We start from the raw sequence: 6,000 nt of genomic DNA on the forward strand, positions 1-6,000 counted from the left end.
AGCTTTTTTTTTTAATAAAAAAACATTTACTTAGATACTCAGTGTGGGGTGATTTAATGGCAAAATATAACCGCCAGCTAGCACAACGTAGCCTGTCTAGGCGCCTCTAGGGGTGCAAACGAGCCGAGACCAAGCTTGACCAGGCTCAAGCTCGGCTCGCTTAACTTACATAGAGCTCGAGCTCGGCTTGTTTCGAGCTCTATTTCCAAAGCTCGGGCTTGGCTCGTTTACCATTTACAAGTTATTTTTTAAATAATATAATCATTTTTATAAATTTATGTATAAAATAATATATATTATTTAATTATTTTTATTTATTTTTTATAACATTATATATGTTAATTAATAATTATTAAATATATATTTTAGAAAATTATATAAATGACAGGCTCTTTTAGGCTCGCGAGCAGGCTCGAGCCCGATAAGTGTAGCTCGGGCTCGGGCTCGTTTATTAAACTGGCTTACTTTTAGGCTCGGGCTCAATTAAGCTCGGCTCATTCAAGCTTTTTAACGAGCCAATCTCGAGCAGCTCAGCTCGTTTGCACCCCTAAACGCCTCCAAGTTATCTTCAGTTTTGGAGAAAACCCAAGGTCCACTAGTGGTAAAACCCGCACGCCCTCATGATCGAACTGGAGATCACAAAAATCTTGATATTCCTTCATCGAGTTACTAATATCCTCCCTAAAGTAATTTTGAAAAGATTGAACCTGAGTTTCCATTAAAAAAATATATTTCTTATCACTACATAGTCTACATTCCATTGGAGAGGACAGTAATGAGTGTTAGGTAATAAGGAGTCTTTAATATCACAACTACAATTACCATGTTTGGTATTTGCCACCATCTTTCTTGGCATTAAAGTTTTTCAATAAAATGTTAATATTTCTTTTATTAGTGTGTACTACATAATTTTGATATGGGTGTTTACTTGTAACATACTTTTGAAAACAAATACCAAAGGAGTTGTTTTAATGAAAAAAATTTGCTCCATATAGCAATGTAAGAAAAATAAAATCACCACTAGTCACTAGTCAGGACGTAGGTGACGTATCTACTTTCACTCGTCTATCACTCTATCATCAACAAATTCACGTTAATACGTTCATGAATGTATTGTTTACACGATGAGTAGTCTTGCATCACCTTTAACTCACATTTCATCATAACTCGCTTTTACCGATAAATACAAATACAGGTAATATAGGGCATAAGCTTGCATATGATAAACATGTCCGTGTATTATTTCATTCTTATTTCGGATATTGTTGCCCCACATATGGCTTGTTGCTCCAAACAAAAAATAGATAATCATTGTTAAAGACTAAAATGTAAGGTATCTTTTATAGCTCTACCATACGACATAGAGTCATAGACTAATAATCATATACTCGTATAATTATATGATAAAACTAATGGTTCAACACGAAAAAAAAGAGATCGTGAACAATCAGTTTAGTTCATTTAATAGCCTATGGTGTCACAAACTAAAACGACGCCACATCAAGGCTATATCTAAGGCACAAACGACGCCAGGAATACCTTGGAAGTAAAGTAACCGTAAGACGAGCGCTGGTACAGTGTTAAGGCAAAACCCTTCACATACCTAGCACTCCGCTGGGAATTGAAACCAAGAAGGATCTTCTGGGCAATGCTTGCGTAAACGGAAATAACGTCCCCGCATAGCGGGAACGTCGAGAACTACGTTGGTTAAAGCTCCAGGATGGAATTGGTGGTTTTAACATAATTGATCACTATGTTCAAAACTACCAAAACCTCATGGAGAATCCACACAAGTGGGACTCAACGCTCCTGACTTGCGAGGAGGTTACAGCCTACCCGCATCATACCCAAAGACCAAGCAGGAAACTCGGGAATTTCTGCAAGTGACAAGGACTTCCGCGGGAAGAATCCACATGGAAAACCTTAAAAAACCCTTTTCAAAACCCTCTGCTTAAAGTCCAAAAGTTCACCTCACTTTATTAAACACTCATGAGAAGAACATTGGACTGGGGGGACTTGAAGAGGTAGGTCCCAGCAGAGCCTAGTTGGACCCGCAAGACTCACCTTGAAGAGGGACGTCTGCGCAGAAACCAACTGGATCCGCAGGACCAACCATGCTCAGAGACGTGACGTCCTTACGCGCAGTACGCAAGCTGGTCCCGCAGGAAATGCCTCCCGATGGTGGACTCCGCCTGTCCCCGCAGCCTCGGATACAAGCCATCAGGGAAGGCCACCCGCGCAGCAAGGCTACACGCACAAGGCACTTAGCTCTCAATCACTCAGTGTCACCTGAAGGAATGAGCGAAGCCGGGAACAATCCCGCACAAGGGCGGGAGGGGGAATACTCCCGCCCAAATAAGCCAGTCCGTACGATACAGGAAGATCTTCTGTACTGTACCTGACGAGGTATGGGAAAAAGATCTGACTAAAGATACGACAGCTTATTGACAACAGTATGGCGAGCAGCATGCTCCTGCACTGTATGTCACTATTAGCCGCTGCCTACTCACCAACTACTGCCATACCACGTGCGTAGCCGTCAGTTGGTGGAACAGGAATAGTATACAGCAGGCCTGGTCGCTATCAGCCGCTACCTACCCACCAACTACCAGCAGGGCACGTGCGTAGGCTACTGTTGGTGGAACAGGAACACTGTTGCAGCCGGCCATACCTCTTTGGAAACCTACCTTCGGCTATAAATACCACAAATGGTATGACCATCTCATCGGATCATATCTTACTACATTATCATATTATACCTGATATCTGCTCTAGCAATCTCTTAATATACTTTTATATTTAAAGAGCAATCTAGTCTGATTCTCACGCCGGAGGGTGGTCACAAGGAGGAACCCCCCCCTTCTCAGTGACGAGCTCACGGTGTCTGTTTTGCAGGTTATCAGAAGAACCATCTTCCAAGGGTCTAACCCCTCGTGGGAAACATCTCTCCAACCCCCAGGTTACCAGTAATCTGTCCGGGGTCTGGTTAGTGTTTCTTCAATAGCCCATTAGACACATGCCACCAAAGATTTGGTGAATGATAACGCGTGGCTAGAAGCGTATAAGACTTATGTTTTCGTGAAGACCCCCGTGGGGATGCAATGTTTTATCATGTTGCATGCCTAAAATATTTTGTGTACGCAAATAAATTTTAGACTGTTACGCCCCAAAAGTTTAACATGTTGTAAACGATTGTATGTAATGTGAATAATAGTTGTGTAAATCAAAGACGGTTGAAAGTGGATAATCCATTATTATGCGTTTTTTATCTATAAAAAATGAAAATATTAGAAAGAACAGTATTCAGGGTCATATGATTTCATTTACGCAATGTACATAACCATGTGTTTTCCTATGATCATTAAATAGTTTTACACAGTAATTGTATGATAACTAGTTTTTCTAGCAGACAAAACTTAAGAGTTGAAACCCGAGCGTTACGATGATGAATCGACACGAATTCGGTTAGTATTGGTTATGTTCGTTAGGGTATAGACATTGTTGGTAAAGTTTTAGCGTTAAAACCCAAAAAGTTAGTCCGTCAAATTAACATATATAAAAATTAACATATAAAAAACAAAAGTTTAAAACGATGTTTAGCGGAGGAAAATACAAGCGTTGTCGGTCTCGGTCATTGTGACAGTAATTCAACACGTATTTCGGTCGGTTTTTATTACGCTCGTTACGGTACTGGAACTTAAAATGAATATATATATATATATATATATATATATATATATATTAATTTTTATATATGTTAATTTGACGGACTAACTTTTTGGGCTTTAACGCTAACACTTTACCAACAATGTTTATACCCTGACGAACATAACTGATACTGACCGAATTCGTGTCGATTCATCGTCGTAACGCTCGGGTTTCAACTCTGGAGTTTTGTCAGCTACCCAGGCGCAACGCTTCGGGTAGAAATCTAGTTATCATACAATTACTGTGTAAAGCTATTTGATGATCATAGGAAAACGCATGGTTATGAAGGCGGCCCAACGGCCAATTGGGGGGGAGGGGGGCGTCGGACGGTAAACTTGCGTGTTGGTAAAACCCGAGCGTTGTCGGTAACAAACGTTGAAGAGGCGAGTCTACTCAAATTTGGTTGTTTCCGTCATCTTAGTTATGGTACTGAAACTAAAACGAAAAATATTTGATATTTGGTCGGTTTTCCTTACGTCCATTATCGTAAATGAACTAAATAAAACAAAAAAAATCACGAACTAGTACGGTGTCGCCTAGTGGCTCAATAGACCACTTACGACATCAAAGTTGTAATTTATATATATTAGTAATAGTAATAGTTATAATTATAATATAATAATTTATATGGGTGTAATTTATAATATCTCAAACAAGTATACTCCTTGTCACAGTTAAGTGGTTTGAGGTTGGTAAAAAGTGCAAGAAACATAATGGAATCCAGGTGACCAAAAGAACCCTCTTGAGGTGGCACAACACTAACCAGTAACTAGTGTGAACATGAGAGTGGCTTGAGGGCTAAGTGCGGGTGACCAATAAGTCAATAACCGATGAATTCAGACCGAAATTAATCGAAAATCGGTTTCATCATTTTTGTATTCTCGCTTAATCAAGATAAATCGAATTATTATATTTTCATATAGTTCTAGCTTTTATACATCTATTTCATGTTTATACCTTCATTTCATGTATTTATTTATTTATACCTTATGTATTCACATCTCAATTTTATTTTTTTAAGCAAAAATTTTAGTTCTGGCTTGGTTTTGGTTACTAACCAAAATTAACCAAACCAACAAACTAACCGATTAACTGAAAAGTGAAAACTGAATGGTTAATAAAATAGATTAACCAATAACTTCAGTTTCGCTTTTTGTTTAGGCTAATATCCAAACTGTGCAAACCACTAGCTGAGACTGATATAGATGTATGATGGTTTATAATTTTATACCAACTGCATTCAGAGATGCACTTTTTATATTAGCCTTTAATGACTTGTACAACTTATAGTGACCTTTTAGTAAAATATATTTGATCGTCAGGGCTGTCTCCGAGAATTTAAATGTCTCGGCCGAGTTGAAATGTAAAGGCCCGTAGGCTCTAATAAGTAACGAAATAAAATGACCCGTAGGCCCATAATATCAAACGGGTTATGAGTGAAGAGGTAGGTCCCAGCAGAGCCCAGTTGGACCCGCAAGACTCACCTTAAACAGGGACGTCTGCGCAGAGACCAACTGGATCCGCAGGACCAACCATGCTCAGAGAAGTGACGTCCTTACGCGCAGTATGCAAGCTGGTCCCGCAGGAAATGCCTCCCATGGTGAAGGACTCCGCCTGTTCCCGCAGCCTCGGATACAAGCCATGAGGGAAGGCCACCCGCGCAGCATGGCTACACGCACAAGGCACTTAGCTCTCAATCGTTCAGTGTCACCTGAAGGAATGAGCCAAGCCGGGAGCAATCCCGCACAGAGGCGGGAGGGGGAATACTCCCGCCCAAATAAGCCAGTCCGTATACTGAAGGATCTTTTACTGTACCTGACGAGGTATGGACAAAAGATCTGATCAGAGATGCGACAGCTCACTGACAGCAGCATGGCAGACAGCACGCCACAGCACTGTGACCAATAGCCGCCGCCTACCCACCAACTCCTGCCATACCACGTGCCTAGCCTGTAGTTGGCAGAAGAGGAAGAGTGCACGACACGCCTGCTCTGTGTCAGCCGCTACCTATCCACCACTCACAGGCAGGGCACGTGCATAGGTTACAGTTGGTAGCGTGTTGGACCGGCTAAACCCCTTGGAAACCTACCTTCGGCTATAAATACCACAAATGGTATGATCATCTTATCTTATCATATCTTATTACATTATCATCATAATATACCTGATATCTGCTCTAGCAATCTCTTAATATACTTTTATATTTAAAGAGCAATCTAGTCTGATTCTCACGCCGGAGGGTGGTCACAAGGAGGAACCCCCCCCTTCTCAGTGACGAGCTCACGGTGTCTG

The sequence above is a fragment of the Bidens hawaiensis genome, unplaced genomic scaffold, assembly GCF_021521415.1.
Source record: "Bidens hawaiensis isolate Kalapana, Puna unplaced genomic scaffold, B.hawaiensis_p1.1 tig00007737_1, whole genome shotgun sequence".
In the NCBI taxonomy this organism is placed as follows: Eukaryota; Viridiplantae; Streptophyta; class Magnoliopsida; order Asterales; family Asteraceae; genus Bidens; species Bidens hawaiensis.